Source organism: Mus caroli, unplaced genomic scaffold, assembly GCF_978045245.1.
Source record: "Mus caroli unplaced genomic scaffold, Mus_caroli_1 scaffold_1, whole genome shotgun sequence".
Classification (NCBI taxonomy): domain Eukaryota; kingdom Metazoa; phylum Chordata; class Mammalia; order Rodentia; family Muridae; genus Mus; species Mus caroli.
Genome location: NW_028227256.1, coordinates 123,743,707 through 123,758,445, shown reverse-complemented (window position 1 = coordinate 123,758,445; position 14,739 = coordinate 123,743,707). Strand labels below are relative to the sequence as shown.

Genomic DNA, 14,739 nt, shown 5'->3' with positions numbered 1-14,739 from the left:
GGCAGGTGGACCTAGGCTGAACAAGGGAAGGAGAGAGCCAGGGGACATGCAAGGTTCCTTCACGGTTCTTGCTTCCAGCCCCACCCCACCCCCCATTCCCCTCCATGGTGGATTGTGATCTGAGAGTGGAAAGCAAAGAAACCCTTTCCTCCCAGAGTTGCTCTTGGTCAGACTGTTTCATCCCAACACCAGAAAAGCAAACTAGAACATCCAGGGGAAATGTCTGCCCTGGCAGAAGTTCTTACACATCAGAATTGCAAAACTGGAGAAGATGATGAGAGTTAGCCAAGAGAAATACATTTATATAAGCAAAATAACACACAGTGAACGCTACCCACTGGACAGTGTCACCTTCAAACCTGCAAAGGAGCAGGGACTCAAATCAAACACAGGGAAAGGAGGACCATGTGGAGATTCTGGGACTTCAATAAAAGAAGGCAATGCAGGTGGAAGGAGAGCACTGTCGGCAGAGGTCTTCTACAAGCCTGGCACACCTCCTGATGTATGTTACTGACAGGGAACAGGGGAAAACCCACCTTCCTCTCCATACTCAAATGCTGCCCCTCCTAGCTCCAGGCAAGGGAACTAGGGGCATCTCTTAAGGGAAAGAGTGCTTGCCAAGGGGGTGTAGGGACCTCAGTTTAAATTGTCAACACTTAGGCAAAAAACTGCATGGCTGAGCATGCCTGTAACCCAGCCCTGAGGAACAGAGACAGGAAGCCCAAGGGCGGAGAAGTCACCAAACACCTTGTCCAGCTGGCTAAAGGGATGGGATTTGAGTGAAGGAGCCTTTGTCAAAGCAATGCAGTAGAAAGCAATAAAAGAAGACACCTGAAGTCCTGTGATGGCTTCTACAGGTACCACACACACACACACACACATCACAATATCACATACACACAGATCACACACACACACCATACACACCACACACACATACACACACAGAACCACACCACACACACACACACAAACACACACTCTTACAGATGACAGAATGGGAGGAACATGGCAAAGAAAAGCACTATACAAGGCACTGAAGAAAAACAGGAAAAATGGAAAGATTTTGATGAACAGGAAGACCCACATCTTCCCTCAGTAAGACCCGGGAGAAAGAAAATAGTCATTTAGAAAACTCTTCGCCTCAGCGTGAACACTAGTAAATAAAAAAATTAAAAAAAAAAAAAAAAAACAGAGCTGAAAATAACATTTTTTTTTAAGAAAAAGAAGCTCCGAGGGGAGTCACATGAGACCATGGCATCCATTAAACACAGCAGAAACCTTTCTTGGAGAAGCAGGAAGGAAACAGAATGTAGCTTGGCTCCTGGAGAGGTTTGAGCCTACCCACACCCCAAGGCTGCTCTGCCACAACACACAGACTTCTGTGAGCCTGTTCAGCTTCTCTTCTCTGTATCTTAATATCCCATGCAAAGAACAACTCCAAACAGCTCCACTATAGGAAAGTAGATTTCTAGAAACAGGGAGTGTGTGTGTGTCGGGGGGAGGGTGGTACATGTATGTGTATATGGTATGTGTGTATATATATATCGGGGGTGTATGTGTGTTGTGTGTGTATGTGTTGTGTGTGTATATATATATATATGGGGTGTGTATGTATGTGGTGTGTGTGTGTGTGTGTATATATATGGGGTGTGTATGTATGTGGGGTGTGTGTATATATATGGGGTGTGTATGTATGTGTGTGTATATATATATGGGGTGTGTATGTATGTGGGGTGTGTGTATATATATGGGGTGTGTATGTATGTGGGGTGTGTGGGGTGCATGTAGTGTGTGGGGGGGTGAGGTGTGTGTGTATGTAGTGTGTGGTGTATGTTTGTGTATATGTGTATGTGGTGTGTGTGTGTGTGTATGGTATGTGTATTGTGTGGTGTGTGTGTATGTGGTGTGTGTGTTTAGCATGTGTGTATTTTTACATCTATGAATGTGCATGGGGATTTACAATCTCTGGTAGCGTTCCTCAGGCACCATCCACTCTTGTCTTTAAGACAGGGCCTCCCACTGACTTGAAATTTCCCAAGCAGGGCTAGACTGGTTGACCAGGGAGCCCCAGGTATCCTGTCTCTATCTCCCCAGAAATTATAAACACACACCACTAACGTTGACTTTTCTGTATGTTTGTTTGTTTCAGTGACTCAGGGGATCCAAGTCAGTTTTTTGTGCTTGTAGGGTAAGCGCTAACTGAACCATCACCCAGCCTCTAGCATATAATTTCTAAACATCCGGACAGGTGGTGATGATAACATCTTAGCTCTTAGGTAAGCACTGAGCTGTCTACTGAAGGGGGCCTGTACACAAGGGGGAAAAAACAACTTGAATGTTCCTCAATCAGTTTTATTGGGTGAGAGAATTTTATTGGGTTTCCTTTTAATCAACACTTTCTTTGCAGATAGAAACCAACAACCTCAGGGCAGGACAACCTTGGGAACTCATTTACTCCATCCCAACTTAATAGCCAAGATCCAAGCTGGGCTTGGTGGAGCACACCTACAATCCCAGTAATTAAGAGGTTGAGATCAGAGAGTCTCGAGGTTGCGACCAGTGGGAACGACATAGGAGGCTCTACTTCTAAACAAACAGAAGCAACGCAAGTCCAGCCAGGTGCACGGTGTACAATGGAAGGCTCAGCCAGTCTCTGAGCTGAGGCAGGCAGATCACTGGAGCCTAAGAGTTCAAGGCCAGCCTGGCCATTAAAGTAAGACCCCCTTCATCTCAAACCAACAAAGGCTGAAGCTCAAAGAGGTTGTGTGGGGCTGACTTGTGTACTCACTGGCATCTGTCTTAGTATCTGAAAATATGCATGTGTGCATGTGTCCGTGGGTATTCATACATACGTACGTATGTATATATTATGTATGTATGTATACGAGTGTAGAGGTCATAGGTTAATTGGGTATCGTCCTCAATCTCTGTTCCCCGTATTGTTTGAGACAAGATCTCTCCCTGAACCTGGTGCTCACTCAGTTAGCCAGGCTCTCCATCAAGCCCCAAGGAGCTTCTTAGGTTCACTTCTCCAGACCTAGGATTACAAGGATGACGCATACAATATAGCATGGCAATGTTCATCTCTTTACACGGGGGCTAGGAATTCTAAATCAGGCCCTCGAACTTACGTAGCAAGCACTTTACTGACTGAGCCATCTCCCTACCCACCTTTATTATTACAACTGGAGTTTTAAAAATTATATTACATCATTTATTTGTGTGTCTACGATGTGCACACCATGAACATGTGGAGGTCAAAGAAAATCTTGGGGGAGTGGATTCCCATGGGGTTCCAGGGATGGAACTCAGGTAGCCAGGCTTGCCAGCCTTCACTGTGTACCCTCCTAACAGCTTGGGACTCCTGGTGAAGAGAAACATTTTGGAATAAGGAGCAGGCGAGCCCTGAGGTGCCTGTAGGGAACAGAAGGAAAAGCAATACACTCCAGTGGTGCCTTGTGGGGAAACTCCCTGCTGAGATCTCTGGGGTCAGGGGTCAGAAGAAAGGCATGCAGGGCCTCAACCATCTGGGAATGGCTTTATAATCATCCTTTACTGAACTATTAAACTGTAACCCAACACATCTGCCTTGTCACCGGTGCACCTTAAAAAGAACGGAAACCAACTGAGAGGGAACAGGAGCCCAGAGGCATCCAGAGTCAATTGGAGCCCACAGCCAGACTGTTTGGTTTTGGTTATACCTTGGTTTTGTTGTTGGTGGTGGTGGTGGTGTTGGTGGTGGTGGTGGTGGTGGTGTGTGTGTGTGTGTGTGTGTGTGTGACTGTTAATCTGTTTGTTTTTAAAGCAAAGTCTCAAGTAAGCCAGGTTGACCTCTGGATAAGTAGCTGAGGATAACTTTGAACTTTGGATCCTCCTGCATCTCTACCTTTGGAGTATAAGGTTACAGTCATGTGCTACCACGCCTGGTTTACCCAGTGCTGGGGATTTAGCCCCAGGCCTCTGTGCATGCTCCACCAATAGAGATACACTCACAGCCTCCAGAGAATACTCTTAAGATGTCAACTAAGGAAACAGCTAACTTGAGGGAATGCGGGGAGGACAACAAAACAGATGGCTTACATTCTCCCCATGGGAATGGGAGGACGACGTTAAGCTACACCCACCTGCTCCCCACACATGGAGTTTTATGCCCACAGAGGGTTCTGAGAAGGCCCAGAGGCCAAGAGGCCAGTATGTTCTCCCCCTCAAATCTCTCTGTAATAATGACTCAGGCACATATGTGTTACCAGTCTGTTGTCAGCTGTTCCCTTGGGAGTCACACTCAGCACTCAGGCTCAGGTTAGGCCTTGCCCTTGCCACCCACTGGTGAGATCTCAATAAATCCTTCAGCCTGATGACACTAGCTACAAAGAAAAGGGACCTACAGGGGTCTTCCCTGCAGCCCCTTCCAAAGCTCTAAGTCTCCTCAGGGCATGCATTAAGAAGGACTAACACAGCCTCATTAGCCTGAATAACCACCAGCTCACATGGGCTCTGGATCTGTTCTCCTGACTAGAATGTCTGGTCTTACAATATTATAATTTCCCTGTGTCTATTATACACTGGGAAGAACATTAGAGTCTGTCTAGGGGTTACAAGAGGAATTAAATGACTCCAACCAAAAGAAGTACATGAAATAGTGGCAACTGTAGAAGGTAAATTTTTCATCAATGCGACTTTGAGCTTTATTATTACTTTTGTTTTGTTCTGTTTTTCTGAAACGTGGCCTCACATTGCTCAGGCTGTCCCTAACCACACTACGTAGATGAGATTCTCACTCCTCCACCTTCTGAGGTGAGCATTGAGATCAAAGGTGTGCACCACCATGTCCAGTTATTATGCAGTGCTAGGAAATGAACCCAAGGCTTCCTGCATGGAGGTGAGCACTCTGTCCACTGAGCCCAGCCCCAGCTGATGATCCCATGACCCCTGTTACCCTTCACATTCATCCCTGACACTATCCACAAAGACACACAATCTCTGTGACAATCACCCAAACCATTCTTCTCTCTCCACTATGTGGAGCCCAGGGATTGAACTCAGGTTATCAGGTCTAGCAACAGATACCTTTATTGACTGAACCAAATGGGCAGACCACACAAAAGGTATTTTAGACCAGCACAGCACGGCAGGGCCTGCATGCACTCACTATGTGTGCACAACTACAACTAAGGAGCTCAGGTGCCTCTGTCTCTGTCTCTGTCTCTGTCTCTGTCTCTGTCTCTCTCTCTCTCTCTCACACACACACACACACACACACACACACACACACGAGTCGGGATGGGGTGTTGGAAGAGGGGGTAATAACACTTTTCTTTTTCTGCAGTGCTAAAAATTAGACTCTAGGCCACATGTATGCCAGGCAGATGCTTTGCCAGAAGACATGTTCAATCTTCTGACATCAAAACATGGTGTTGTCATCTACAAAGTCAGGCAACTGAATTTACAAAAAAAAAAAAAAGTTCCAAGTAAGTCAACGGTTTGTGTTGGGCCATATTCTTAGCCATTATAGGCCACATGCTTGATACCGGTGAGAAATGATTGGAGGTGAGGGGAGTCGGGGCGCACAAGAGAACTTTTGCTCGTATGCAAAAGTGCCTTAGAACATTGAGTCAGAAGCTTGCAGTATAGCCCTAGCTGCTGTCAAACTAGCTAACTAGCTGTGTAGACCAGGGTGGCCTTGGACTTGCAATAATCTCCCTACCTGTAACTGCTAAATGTTGGGATTACAAACATGGGCCCCACCCACAGCTCAGGTAAAGCAACTCTCTCTAGTAATCAGGCAGGTGGGAGCATATCTCTTTCCCGAGCTCACGGGCAGCAGAACAAAAAGACTCTAGCAGTCCTGTAAGTAGCCACTCCAGTGACATCCAGGAGGCATTAATACGGTCCTGGCATTGAAAGCGACAGACAGTACCGGTTCACAAGGGTAACTATACCCATCAAACCCAGGGATTAAGAGGCAGGGAGGGATGGCTCAATTCCTAAGTGTCGGCCACAAAAACACGAAGACCTGAGTTTGAATTGTTGGCAAGTACATAAAATGCCAATCCCAGAAACCCATATCTGTAATCCCAGGGCCAGGGAGGCAGAGGCAGAAGGAACCCTGGGGCCTGCTGGCCAGCCAGTGTAGATGATCAGTAAGATACCCTGTCTCAAAACAAAAACAAAACCAAAAACACCCCAAACAACAAAAAACAAAAAACTGCAGAGCAATTGAAGAAGACATCTGACATGGACTGCTGACCTCCACATATGCACAGGTTCCAGGACAAATGTAAATGTGCACACACAGACACAAGATGAAATGGCTTATTGCCCTGATTGCCTTTGCCTGCCTAGATTTTGGGGACTACATAGATTTTGAGGACTACAGAGTTCCAGAAGGAAGGCACTGTTTTCACTCCATAAGTTTGTAACCTAGACAAAGGTGCTGTGAGGTTCTTAAGAAATTAAACAATTCCTATGAACCCTCCCCAGCGCATACAGCCTTCTTAGGACCAAGTCAGGGACTAAAAAAATTAAACTGGAATTGACTTTAAAAAGAAAAAAGAAGGAAAGAAAGAAAGAAAGAAAGAAAGAAAGAAAGAAAGAAAGAAAGAAAGAAAGAAAGGCAAGCAGCTTAAATGTCCAAACACACAGCAGAACTCCTCACTCTCCTGGCTGAGGACACGGTCACAATGCCAAGGCTCCTGGGACCTTGTCTTGGCAGCTTTCCAAGAACTATTGGTTCGCATCCGCACTGTAAGCGGTCAGCTGTACTACCTGTGAGAAGGTCATGCAGAGGAGTAGCATCTTCATCCCCAGCATCAGGTCTGGCCATGGCTCACAGAAGATGCTAGATACATGCTAATCCTATTGGGGATGACTCAATAGACTGTCTACTGCACAGGCATGAGAGCTGAGTTCAGATCCCCAGCACCCATGAAAGGCCAGGTCCACTGGTGCACAGCAACAGGGATGTGAGTTACAGGTAAACCAGCGTGGCTCAGTCAGTGAACTCCAGGTTCAATAAAAGATGGTCTCAGAAATAAGGTGTGGAATAACTGAGGAAGACACTTGACTGACAACAACCCCGGGGCCTCTAGTGGGACACACACACACAAGAACACACAAACATACATACGCATACACCCCCCCACACACACACAGACATATACATCACACACACACACACAAATATGCAAACACACATACAGCACACACATATACATACCACACACACCACACACATACATAGACACACACACATAGACACATACTACACACAATCAGACACACAGACATATACATCACACACAAAAACACACAAACACACATGCACCATACCACGCACACCACACACATACACTGACAGAGAGAGAGAGAGAGGTATGGAGGGGGGGCCGGAAGATAGCGGGGGTGGGGGGAGAGAGAGAGAGAGAAAGGTCGGTTATCAACATGAATACAATGATATTAAACAGTGTAGAGATATGACCTAGATTAGGCATTTTATAACCCTAATGTAGTGTAAACCCATTCCTATATTTCTAACACTTGGGATACGGAGGCATAAAAATCAGGAACTCAGCTCTCATCTAGACCACACAGTGAGCTTCAGGCCAGCCTGGGCTACATAAGACCAAGAAAACCAAAACTATACAAAACTTCAAAGGATGGGCAGATCCTTACTCTATTCAAAAATAGAAATTTAAGAGTTTAGCCCTCTCTTCTGGCTATTCCGAGTAACTCTACTTCAAAGCAGTCATTAACTCTAAAAGCAGTCGTCTGGTAAAACCTGCACTGACAGGTTCCACACATTTGTCTCCCACTCAAACCTCTGAACTGTCACCCAGATGGCTAATTCCACTCTCCCTCTAAAAACGAGTTCTTCCCACTTCTAATGCCTGGATTCTGACATTTATACACTTCCATCAAGGCTGCTCATTACATTGCTCCCCCAGCACCAGAAATTCCTTTCCTAAACCTTATGGTCATTATAGCAACCCCTGAGACAAGGCTAACAGCACAGGTTTGCCTGTCCCTCTGATGACCAGCCACATCCCCCACCCAGGACAAGCTGTAAGAAATAACTCCAGCCCCAGTGCTCTTTAAGTCTCTCGGGAGCGAGGCTGCCTGTGAGGATGCAGAATGGTGACAGAGAGTACCAAATTTTCCTGATGACTGCCCTTAGTGACGTTATGGACATCTCTGAAATACCAACTACCCCCTTCCACTGATGGGACTCTGAGGTGACACAGACACCCCCCCCCCCTGCAAATCATGATGTATTTCCCATGCAAGCATGGTGACCTACATTTGGCCTCCAGGACACAGGTTAAAAGAGACAATGATACTACAGTGTACACTTGTAATCCCAGCACTAGGGAGAAAGAATCGGATAGATCCCAAGGCTCGCTGGCTAGGCCAGCCTAAACTACTTATTGGGCTCCAGGCTAGTAAGAGAGTCATAAAATCAGGAAGTGGATGGTGCCTGAAGAACAGCACCCGAGGTTGTCTTCTGACCTCTACACAGACACCTCTGTCTGTCTGTCCATTTGTCTCTGTGTCTAAGTCTGTCAGTCTGTCTGTCTCTCTCTCTTTCTCTCTCTCTCTCTCTCACACACACACACATACACACAAACGAAATGGAGAGGGGGGATGGGAGAAGGGGAAGGGGGAAGGAGAAGAGAAAGGGGGAGGAAATGGCAAAATTACATAAGGAAATAGTGAACAGCTACTCTTCTGGGACAAGCTTCTCAACTATGATCACAGACGACTGTGACATTTCCATGCTTAGGAGACCCGCCGAGCACATGGCTGGTGGGTTCTTTTGAAACCAGGGAAGCCGAATGGGAAGAAAGGAAGTCTGACTTGCTCTCATCTCTTGGGGTCCCTTCCAGCTCCTCTCTGGGAACACTGCGGATGCGCATCCATATGCACATGTTCTGTATAAAAATGCATTTGGATGTGTGACTATATAATGAGCACAGTGTTCACACTTCTACACACAAAGCACTGGAAATGTGTATGCAGCTCAGGAGAAGATCCAAAGGCCCAGCGAGCTCTGCTGTGACAGCCACTGGAGCTCACAGAGACAACCACACTCAGAGAAAGGACCAATGCTCCTGCCATCTCAGGTTACTTAAATCCACCTGATGGGGGAAACTGAGGAGAGGCCTCATTGAGGAAAACATTTGCAAGCATTAAGACCTGAGCTTGACCACTGGAACATACATTCCTAAGAAGCCAGGCAGGTACAGGTAGATAGTTCAATGGTTAAATCACCGGCTAGACAAGCATAAAGACCCAAGTTTCAATCTCCATCACCCATATAAAGCTGGACACCAGTGTCTATAATCCTAGCACTCCTGTGGAAAGATGAGGGACAGAGACAGGAGCTTCAGAACTCAGCTAGGTCTTGGCTAACAAGCACCTCAGAAACAAGAGCTTGTCTTGTCTCAGACAAGATTGAAGGCAAGGACTGATGCTTGAGGCTGTCCTACTTATATGTACACACACACACACACAAACACACACGGACACACACACTGACACATACACACGAACACACACACACACACACACATTTTATATTTTTTAAAAAAAGCAAGGCACAATGACATAGAGTTATAATCTCAGCGCTATGGAGGTGGAGACAGATGGACCCCTGAAGCTCACAGACCAGTCAGATCAATCTACCCACCTAGTACCAGACCAGTGAGAGACCCTGTTTCAAAAACTCATGATACACAGAATCTGAGGAATGACAGCTGAGGTTGTTCTCTGACCTCCACATGCATGGACACACACACACACACACACACATTCTGATAGTTACAAAGCTCCAAGCCCCTGTAGACTCTTATCCCACTAACTCTAGTCTCAAATGTCCCATACTAGGAAGGCAGGCAGAAGGAGAGAGACACAGGAAAGACATGACTCAAGCCTTTTGCCCAGACATTCAACTGGGCCACAGGCAGTTGCTGGGGACAGACACTTCCTCCTTTTCTCTGTCCCTAAAAAGGGTACTCAGGTCACTATAGCCCCATTCACCCCTTCTCGCTATTTCCAGAGCTCTATATCAAGTAAGTTTATCATATGGACATTAAATTGTAAACAGAAGAAAAACTAAAATGTCCTCTAAAGGGGAGAGCTTTGTTCTGATCCTAACAGAATCAGACTTAAGCCTTCCCATCTCAGCACTGAGCCACAAATGTGACAGCCACAAAATGATTTAGAGGAACTAAGGGAGGGTGGGAAAATTCATAGAAGACAGGTATGAGATGGTTTGACTTTCTTGACTGAGATAGAGCTGTTTCAGTGACAAAGGGTCTCCCACAAGTCCAGGGTGGAAGATCCCACCGGTCTTGACAACAAACTAGAGATAGGTCAGTTAACGAACTTGCTTTCCACTTAGAACTCAGTAGATTCTAATTTGATCTAACCTTATATCCAAGTGTAGTTACAGATGTGACTTTGCCATTACACGGGAAAACCCACACAAACCTCGGTTTGCTGCTTCCCAACTTCACAGCCCCAGAGGCACCCAGGACCAGATTCAAACACCAAGCAGAGGCCTGGAAACTACTGCCAGGAATTACTGAGCTCTAGATCCAGACCAGGCAACCTCAGCAAATCAGAAGGCATCCTCTGGGTCTTACACTTACACACACACACACACACACACACACACACACACACAGCTCAAGAGTGCTCCAAAAGCCACTGAACAAAAAAATACAAGCGCCACCCCTTCCCTCTTCCCTGCGGTGGCTTTGTGTGTGACTTAGACTGGGAGCGCGCGAATGTTGTCGGGCTCACACACCCCCTTCCACCCAACCTGCTCCCAGCACAGAGTAAATGCGCGCGACTGAGCGCCCTGCGTTCCCTGAGAGTGGGTCCACCTGGCAGACCGACGCGTCACCAGGCCTCTGGTCTTCCACCCGGAGGGAGCAAGGGTATGACATCCACGCCCCCGTCTCCAAAGGCCAGAGTGGGTCTGGAAAGCAGAACCCTGGTGCCTGTCACAGGCCAGGCAGAGGCCGAGGGACGAGAAAGGGTGAACAAGAGGGTACAGAGATTCCCCACTCGCACACCCCCTACCCCCAATTTAGCGAGCTAAGGCCCCAAAGGGGACCAAAGAGGCTGGCCTGGCGACTCGGCAGGAAGTTCCCAGGACCGCACTGAGCATGCTCTAGGGGAGTGTGTACGCGGGTGTCGCCCTTACATCCCGCAGCCTCTGCCATCTCCCAGTCGTGGGTGCACGCCGGCAGGATCGCGGCTGGGGCTGGCGGTCCCTAAGGCTATCTAGGTTACAAAGGGTCTTCTTGACCTTTCAGCCTGGAGCTTTGGATCTTTATATCCCTTCTCCCCAGGGACCTGTGGTCCCAACTCCTTCATTCTTCCTTCCAACTGGCTCAAGGCACATCTCACGCTGAGCTCTCGGATCCCCAGGACCCTAGCCCGGCCCACGCTGGCATCCTGGTTTCTGGTTTCATCGCGGTCCCAGTGTCCAAAATGCCAATCTCAGCTTCTCGCCTCCAGCCCACACCACCCGAGCCCCTTCTGGACAGTTCCTTGGAAGCCTAAAAGCCTCAGAGGCTAGGGAAGATCTTCGGGGTCCCATGAGAGGGGATGCCTCTGAGCAGGTGGTGGACCCTCCAAGCGGGTCCCTCGGTTGGACTCTGGGGTTCCCACCCCCGTCCCAAATCAAACACGGCCAGAACATCCACCCACGCAGCCCCCGGTGTCAGCGTTGGGCCGGATAAGGGCTGCCTCATCTCCCCTAACATCCCCCACGCGTCCCCCCGCGATCCACAGTCCGTGCATCTCCCCGAAGGGGGATGGCGAGCTTCTGAATCGATCGCTCGACCCTGCAGCAGCTCTTACCTGCTAGTAGAGGAGCAGCAGAAGCACCATCAGTAGCAGTCGGGGTCACTCTCCAGCAGCCTTGCTCCAGGGAACAGAGGTCCCAGGCACAGCCAGGAGCGGGGTCAGAGCGCCCCCTGAGACTGAGATGCGGCTACCTGGGCTAGATCGAGCCTGGGGCCGCCGCCGCCACCGCGGGAGCCGCAGGGCTGCCGAGCGAGCGGGCCTCGGCAGGGACGGTCTGAAAACTACCAGCCCTGGCGGGGCCGTGCGCAGCGCGTCCACCTTCCGCCCCTAGACGCAAGCAGGGACGTTCCTCCTGAGTCCAAACGATCAGGACAGAATGGTTAGGAGATCTTTTCGAGGTTTCTGCTACCCTTCCCGGATCGACCTACCCAACTTCTCTCAGCTTCTAGGCTCGCGCCGCTCTCCAAGGCAAAGGGATTCCGGGCCACGGACGTTCGGCAAATTCCCCGCCCACCCCGGCAGAGCGCTCAGCCAATTCGGAACGCCTCGGCTTCTCGGGGATCGTCTGCAAACTCTAGACCCTGTACAAGAGGACTTGAAGCCGCTCCATTCCTCAGCCCAAGGAGAAACAGGCAGAGAGCTAGACCGAGAGAGCTGAGTAAATAATACTCTAGCAAGGTCAGGGGCAGGGTACAATTACTGTTACATACAGTGCATTCTCCAGAGTGATGGTCTCTGGGCCTCCTCAGGACAGGGACCTTCCAGGAGTGAAGCCAGTGGGGAGGAGATGGCGGGCTCAACTATTTAGGGGGTCTTGCCAACTTTTAACAAACGCCCTGAGCTCCATTTTATACTTTATAGAGTAGATTGGCAAAAACAGTAGGAATTTCTGTCCCGTGTCTTTTTTTTTTAACTGAACAGATTTGTATTTGTTTATTTTGTGATGGTGTGTGTGTGTGTGTGTGTGTGTGTGTGTGCAGTCTTACCTAACCCAGACTGGCCTCGATGCTTTTAACAGAGCATACCCTCGAACTCTGGATCTTCTTGCCTCCATCTCCTGAATACAGGAATTACAAGCATCACACCCTTGGCTTTGGTGACCCTGAGCAAGCCATTTATCCCGCTCCTCTTAGTGGCTCTATTAATGAGGGCAATAACGGCTGCTCCATGACATTATTGTGAAGATGGAATGAAATATTTGTAAAGGGTTTGGCAGTGACTGGTACACAGTAGGCACACAATTTTTCTAACGTGCGTCTTTTTCTCTGCTCAGTCTGCGTTTTATGAGCAGCCTGGACAGCTTAACACCGTACTCTTGTAAATTCAAACAGAACTAAAACACATCTCCTGCCCTGAGGGCACCACAATGAAACACTGACTAGCATGCAATATTCAATCAGCCACCCTCCAGGGAGCTGGCCGTGCATTTACATCACGGAGCATTATAGATCCCAGTTAAGTGTTGTCTGGAATGGAAGGAGGGTGGACTGATGGATTACCCGGGATGTAAATGACAGGAAGTTCTGCTCCTGTGAGCCATCGCTATATCCAGTTACAGTAGAAGGGTTTATCCTGCAAAATTTCTTCAACCTTGTTTCACAGCTCCATTCTTGGACTAATTTCACCCTAACTTGCCCTCCTCCACATCTCCAGCAGAATTATTTTAAACCTGGGGATTATAGAATTTTGGATTTTTTTTTTAAACTCTAGAAACAATTTAGTTCCTCTTCTGAGTTTTGTGAGGTAGCTCTCTCAGCCACACAGCCAGTGAGTAAGAGCTCTTGACACCCAGGTCCTTCAGAGAACACACCTGTGGTGTTGTCTCCTGCTTGGAGCACCCTGGGAATGTACACAAATGAAACCAGCCCTTCTTTAACCTGGAGGAAGAGGCTGGGCTACTTCTGGATCAGAAGAGCTTCCAGGTGTCAGAGACAGTCCAAGTGGGGTTCAAGGACACAGGAAATTAGGGTGCACAGGACGAGCTTTTCTGGAAACCCCAGGAATATTCTGAGGCATTCTTCCTTGCAAGCCAAAAAAAGTGTCTCAAGAAAAATGGTGACATCTGGTGGCCAGGACTTTCTGTGCTGGGTATAGATTCTAATCATAATAGATTCTTTAGAAAGCCAAGTCCCATGGACCAGACCGTTCCTAACCATACCAACCTGGTTGTCTGAAAGACATTCATCACTTAAACTTTATAGAGGATATTCTATATAGTTATTTCAGATTCTTTAACCCAAAGCACATACATATATAAAGAAATAAAATATGATATAAATAAAATAGTAAATTCATGTGTACACATATGCATAATCTCTCTTATCTATTCTTTTCATTTACATAAATGTATTGCATGTTCTTAGGGAGAAATTAATATTACTTCAATTGTTCTTTCGATAGAGTAAAAGCATTAATTTCCTGGAGCTGGGGAGATGCTTCAGTCAGTAGAGTGCTTGCTTCTGTGACCAGGAAGACCTGAATTTCATCCCTAGAACCCATATGTAAAGAACCAGGCTTTGTGGAGCATGCTTGTAATCCCAGCACCGAGGGGGCCGAGGAGACAGATGGATCCCTGTAGCTTGCTGGCCAGCGAGCATAGCCAAATTGGAGGGTACCAGGTAAAAGCAAGTGATCCTGCCTCAGTAAATAAGGTGAGTATCTATGAAATAACACCTAAGGTTGACCTCTGACCTCCACAGGAACATGTGCATACCGAGGGACTGAATATACTATCTGAATAATTGCAAAAGGGACTCTTCCTTGCAAAGAGGACAGTGGTGGCAGAATGAACTAGTGGTGGCTAGTTCATCCCCAGAACCAATAAGAAAAGTTGATCTCAAATCAGCCACACCCCAGCCTGGATGGTGACTTCCTCGAAGTTATCTAGTCTGCGTATACAAACCCTTCGGTGAATCTTCT

General features: G+C 47.7%; 1 protein-coding gene across 4 annotated transcripts in view; it reads right to left on the bottom strand.

Moving 5' to 3' along the window:
- The window catches only part of Mgat5 (alpha-1,6-mannosylglycoprotein 6-beta-N-acetylglucosaminyltransferase), a 281,462-nt gene extending 269,141 nt beyond the window's left edge, over positions 1 to 12,321 (bottom strand). For all 4 annotated transcript variants that reach the window (XM_029476546.2, XM_021156480.3, XM_029476555.2 and 1 more), the window contains exon 1: positions 11,875 to 12,321. The gene's annotated coding sequence lies outside the window, so the exon portion shown is untranslated. The remainder of the gene's footprint in view (positions 1 to 11,874) is intronic.
- Positions 12,322 to 14,739: the final 2,418 nt, after the last annotated feature.